Source organism: Haematobia irritans, chromosome 2, assembly GCF_050003625.1.
Source record: "Haematobia irritans isolate KBUSLIRL chromosome 2, ASM5000362v1, whole genome shotgun sequence".
Lineage (NCBI taxonomy): Eukaryota > Metazoa > Arthropoda > Insecta > Diptera > Muscidae > Haematobia > Haematobia irritans.
In genome coordinates this window covers 201425216-201430624 of record NC_134398.1, presented here as the reverse complement: position 1 = coordinate 201430624, position 5409 = coordinate 201425216, and the positions used below count along the sequence as shown (strand labels likewise).

General features: G+C 32.7%; 1 long non-coding RNA gene across 1 annotated transcript; it reads right to left on the bottom strand.

Annotated features, from left to right (window-relative positions):
• Positions 1-900: 900 nt before the first annotated feature.
• Positions 901-1826, bottom strand: LOC142224637 (uncharacterized). The gene is made up of 2 exons (XR_012719182.1): positions 1391-1826; positions 901-1323 (listed from the first exon to the last, which is right to left on the bottom strand). It is a non-coding gene; the product is annotated as an uncharacterized LOC142224637 (long non-coding RNA).
• Positions 1827-5409: the final 3583 nt, after the last annotated feature.

Genomic DNA, 5409 nt, shown 5'->3' with positions numbered 1-5409 from the left:
TATTTTCGGGTCATAAAGATGTGTGCCGAAAACGGTGAGTATCGGTCCATATTTTAGTATAGCCCCCATAAGAACGATCTCCCGATTTAACTCCTTGGGTTTCCAGAAACCGTAGTTTTTATCTGATTTGCCTTAAATTGTAAATATTCTGGTATTTTAGGCTCACAAAAACGTGTATCGGATTAAGTCTTTATCGGTCCATTTGGTAATGCCTCCATATAGACCGACTTCACTTCTTGAGGGTGTAGAAGGCGCACTGATCATGAAAATTGCTTGAAACTCAATGTAAAATTCCCAGATTTTACTTTTACAGATTTAAGATATCAAATCAAGACGTTATTTTATAATTTTCTTGCACACTTACAAGAGATGTTAATGATTCCTCTAAAACTCAAACAAAAATGGTTCTTATAAATCCAGAATCTGATATAGTCCTCATAGATGAAATCTTTAAATTTATCTTCGGGAAGTGTCCTCAAGTCCTCAAGCCCTCCTGAAATTTCAAAGGAAACCCTAATATTTGGTTCATGGTGGTGGGTATTTAAGATTCGGCCCGGCCGAACTTAGTGCTGTATATACTTGTTATAGAAAGTTTTGTCGAAATTCTATATATATGGAATTATTAAGTTAATAGATATTTTTTCTATATAGAAATTTTTATTTTTATAGAATATTTCGTCGAAATTTCATTGCCATAAAAATTTGGAAGAAGTTTTATTTTTTTTTTTTGTTTTTGTGTGGAAAATTGTGTAGAAATTTTATTTCAAAATTCGTTTATATTTAATTTTTGTAGAATTTTTTGTTAAAATTTTATTTATTTATTTCGTATTTTTTTATGAAATTAAGTCGAAATATTATTTCTATTCGCCTGTATATATATCTTCTATAGAAAATTTCGAATTGTCGAAACTTTTTAATTTTATTTATTTAATTAATATTTTATTTTCATAAATACCCACTCTAATATTCCCCACTCACTGAGAGATAGACAACGTACAGATCCAAACGGACATAATCGTACAATGCCAATTCAACACCGTACCAACAAGGAAAACTTCAAGCAACGAAATCAGTCCACTTTAGAATCCTTAAAAGGTAAAATGGGGAATATTTAAAAGCTAAAGAGGAGGCATTTAATCTGGAAAAAATAGATTTACAGAAAAAAACTGTTAAATGGCATGTGATGGCATAGATGATAATGTAGGAGCTCCTTTCTCCTATATATAGTGACATTTTATTCCAACTTAGCGCATAGGGTGCTCCTCTTCTTCAGGGCAGGGCTTAACAGGCATCTCGCCATTTAAATCTTGAAGAATTGCTCAACTGGAATAAGAAAGAATACAATTCGTAACTATTAAAATAAAACAAAAAAATTAATAATATTAAATACTTGGGTCCACTTAGGCGACTAGACAATGTGATGAATGTCCAATACCCATCTAGGCAAGCGCTCATCTTCCTGCATTTCATCACGTTGTGGGTTTTTGCTGGTAGATTTTCTTCTTCATGGACAATTACAATAAACATAATCACTATTATATCGACTAAACGTCTGTTGGATATATTTGTTCTTCTCTAGTGTTGCTTTATGGTCTAAAAAAATCTTTGGCATGATGATGGGCAAGAAGTAAGAACTCACTGCCACAAGTTCTCCTGCATTGAGAGGTGGTGGTGGTGTTAAAGATTCGCTTAAATGGCTTAGTAAGCAGCTCATGTAGCTGTTAACCGCCTTTTCTTACCCATGGACAATTTCAATTGATTTTGGATACCATTGGTGATGCATTTGCGATTGATGATTTCTTGCACTTTTGGAAGCTCATGCAGATGAATCATTGAAGAGCCATTCTGTAATAAAAATCGATTTCAATTTATGAATAATTGTAGAAAAAATTTAATATTTTTCTTAATGATAAAACAAAATATTTAGTTATTATACACACAAAAGAATATTATAATTTTTGAACTAACAATAAATAGTTGTTAGAAAAAATTTTTAAGTTAAAAAAAAATATATATATATATATATAACCAAATTGGTTGCTAATGTGACAAAATATTACTAAAATCGTAATTGTATTTACAAATTACGTTGTTAGCTCATTTTAAACATAATTTTAACCCTATAATGCCCAATCCCGCCTTTAGGCGGGCTTCACTAAATAAGGAAGCTTTTAGTAAAACACTCCTTAAGACAACAAAAATGAATAAAATAAAAAGAAAACTTAGTTGAACCTGTTCAAAAGCCTTTGCAGCATATACTGAATTTAACCGTATACATTTTTATACCCTCCACCATAGGATGGGGGTATATTAACTTTGTCATTCCGTTTGTAACACATCGAAATATTTCTCTAAGACCCCATAAAGAATATATATTCTGGGTCGTGGTGAAATTCTGAGTCGATCTGAGCATGTCCGTAAGTCCGTCCGTCTGTTGAAATCGAGATAACTTCCGAACGAAACAAGCTATCGACTTGAAACTTGGCACAAGTAGTTGTTATTGATGTAGGTCGGATGGTATTGCAAATGGGTCATATCGGTCCACTTTGACGTATAGCCCCAATATAAACGGACCCCCAAATTTGGCTTGCGAGGCCTCTAAGAAAAGCAAATTTCATCCGATCCGGCAGAAATTTGGTACATGGTGTGAGTATATAGTCCCTAATACCCATGCAAAAATTGGTCCATGTCGGTCCACTTTTACGTATAGCCCCCATATAAACGGACCCCCAAATTTGGCTTGTGATTGCTCTAAGAGAAGCAAAATCATACGATCCGGCTGAAATTTGGTACATGGTGTTAGTATATGGTCTCTAACAATCATGCAGAAATTGGTCTACATCGGTCAATAATTGCATATAGCCCCCATATAAACCGATCCCGCGATTTGGCTTGCGGAGCCTCTAAGAGAAGCAAATTTCATCCGATCCGGCTGAAATTTGGTGCATGGTCTTGGTATATGTTCTCTAATGACCATGCAAAAATTGGTCCACATCGGCCCATAATTATATATAGCCCCCATATAAACCGATCCCCAGATTTGAACTCCGGAGCCTCTTAGAGGAGCAAACGTCATCCGATCCGATTGAAATTTGGTACGTGGTGTTCGTATATTGTCTCTAACAACCATGCCAAAATTGGTCCATAGCGGTCCATAATTATATATAGCCCCCATATAAGCCGATCCCCAGATTTGACCTCCGGAGCCTCTTAGAGGAGCAAAATTCATCCGATCCGGTTGAAATTTGGTACGTGGTGTTAGTATATGGTATCCAACAACCATGCAGGAATTGGTCCATATCGGTTCATAATTATATATAGCCCCCATATAAATCGATCCCCAGATTTGTCTTGCGGAGCCTCTAAGAGAAGCAAATTTCATCCGATCCGGTTGAAATTTAGTACGTGGTGTCAGCATATGATATCGGTTTATAATCATGGTTGCCACTCGAGCCAAAAATAATCTACCAAAATTTTATTTTTATAGAAAACATTGTCAAAATGTTATTTCTATAGAAAATATTCTCAAAATTTTATTTCTATAGAAACTTTTGTCAAAATTTTATTTCTATAGAAAATTTTGTCAACATTTTATTTCTATAGAAAATTGTTTCCAAATTTTATTTCTATAGAAAATTTTGCCAAAATTTTATTTCTATAGAAAATTGTTTCCAAATTTTATTTCTATATTTTTTTCCAAATTTTACTTCTATAGAAAATATTGTCAACATTTTTTTTTGCCAAAATGTTATTTCTATATAAATTTTAAACTTAATTATATACGTATTTAATCGGCCTTTTTTAGTTTAATATATACCACATAGGGACTATGTGGTATATATTTCCGTGTTAGGAAGTTTTAAGATACCTTGCCATCGGCAAGTGTTACCGCAACCCAAGTAATTCGATTGTGGATGACAGTCTTCAGTAGAAGTTTCTACGCAATCCATGGTGGAGGGTACATAAGCTTCGGCCTGGTCGAACTTACGGCCGTATATACTTGTTTTTTTTTTTTGCTCAGTTTAATGACGTCCATTAAAAATGCGAATAAAACTGTTTACACAAATTATGCACACTATTTTACTACATTTGAAAATATTTAATACTCTCCTCTTCTCAAATGAGGAAATTTTTCTTAAATTGTGTCTGTTTTAACAATAGTTTAAACAATTTTAACAAATTGGTGTTTTTTTCTTCAAAATAGGAAATTCTCTTAAACAACAGAAGAAAATTATTATTTTTAATAAATTTATTTATTTATTGGTTAATTACATTTACAATGAAATTATAAATCTTGGGATCGACCCATTTCCCTAGAGTAAAAAGAAATACACCTAGACCTCGCTTTGCGTCGCAGATACGTTCCAAAAAAACACGACGCAAACTTAAACGACGCAAAGTGAATTATGAGATTCTATGGCAAACTAGGCAAAGATTGGAAATAGATAACATAATAACGGAAAAATCTAACGACGCAAAGTGAAAACTAGTACTAATTCAACAGCGAAGCAACTTCGAAACATGTAGATGTATTGGTAAAACTATTTTTTGTTTCAGTTTCTAAAATTTTGTTATTCTGAAGCAAGTTGCTCTAGTTCCAGATCACAAGTTGGGGATCCAATCCACAGCTGATTTCTACTGGGCTTAGTTCTCGTATAAAAAAATTTGGTAAATGGTTTTATTAAAATTAATTTTGAGAATGTTTTTATTAAAATAAAATAATATAGGGGAAGTTAAATGGATAAAGATATTTGCTTCCGATGGTATCTAGTTCATATAGTAAAATTGAATTTATTTGAGTTTTATTGGAAAAGTGTAATGATATAGCCTACACCACTTTGTAATCTATGTACACGAAAAAAAAAATATTTTTTAGGGTATAATTAACCCTAAAATTAGCTATTTCAGCCCATCATTGAGGTTAAAATGAAAATTTAATTTTTCAAAATTTTTTTCAAAACCAAATTCAACGAATTTGTTTATGTTTTCAAAGTGATCTTAGATGTACTCTTTTACAAAAAAAATAGTTCCATGTGTGTATTTCCTGGAATATGTTAAAATGTGGCATTGACACTCCATTCAAACTTGGATCCCATTGAAAATAGTTTAGCATCTGAGATTAATTCCAGTACAAAATTATGAAGAGATTATTTGCACCAAAGAATGTTCTACAGATACTCCACTTATCGTCGATGACAATGAAAATAATTTAGCATCCTAAAACTAATTCCATCACAGAATTATGGGTGATGGGATGGGCTTCTGAGAAATTATGCACTAAAATGATAATGATCGTGATCACTACCATCATCCTCATTATTACAGCTGATTACATTGCATTTATGTCGCACATCTGTTATTTGTAATAAATCTGGAAAAGTTGTTAAATATCCCACCATGGGAGACCAA